Source organism: Zootoca vivipara, chromosome 6, assembly GCF_963506605.1.
Source record: "Zootoca vivipara chromosome 6, rZooViv1.1, whole genome shotgun sequence".
In the NCBI taxonomy this organism is placed as follows: Eukaryota; Metazoa; Chordata; class Lepidosauria; order Squamata; family Lacertidae; genus Zootoca; species Zootoca vivipara.
Window position 1 is genome coordinate 5,982,769 of NC_083281.1, and position 740 is coordinate 5,983,508.

Below are 740 nucleotides of genomic sequence, written 5' to 3' on the forward strand. Positions count from 1 at the left end.
AAACGAAAGCAGGAGGACTCGAACCCGGCTCTGCATTGATGCCTTGGTTCTTTTTTTTACTCTTCCCCCCCCAAAAAAAAACACCAAACCCTGTTTTTTCTCGAATGTAATACAATCTCAGCCTGTGTATTGTGTGTTTGTGATTTAGGGGTGCGGTTTGTGTATTTAAGTTTCGCGGGTTGTTTATTATTGCTTTTATCTCGAGCGTTCGTACTGGAGCACACCTGGTAGCGCTCAGCAAAGGGAACTGCGCTCTGCACATGCTTGATGGACTTAGAATCATAGAATCATAGAGTTGGAAGAGACCACAAGGGCCATCCAGTCCAACCCCCTGCCGAGCAGGAAACACCATCAAAGCATTCTTGACATATGCCTGTCAAGCCTCTGCTTAAAGACCTCCAAAGAAGGAGACTCCACCACACTCCTTGGTAGCAAATTCCACTGCCGAACAGCTCTTACTGTCAGGAAGTTCTTCCTAATGTTTAGGTGGAATCTTCTTTCTTGTAGTTTGAATCCATTGCTCTGTGTCCGCTTCTCTGGAGCAGCAGAAAACAACCTTTCACCCTCCTCTATATGACATCCTTTTATATATTTGAACATGGCTATCATATCACCCCTTAACCTTCTCTTCTCCAGGCTAAACATACCCAGACTTTTTTTTTTTTACTACTATCCCTGCCTCCTGCAGGCCAAGGCTTCTGGTATTCCTTGAGTCCTTGTTTGATGGCCCGTTTCTGAAA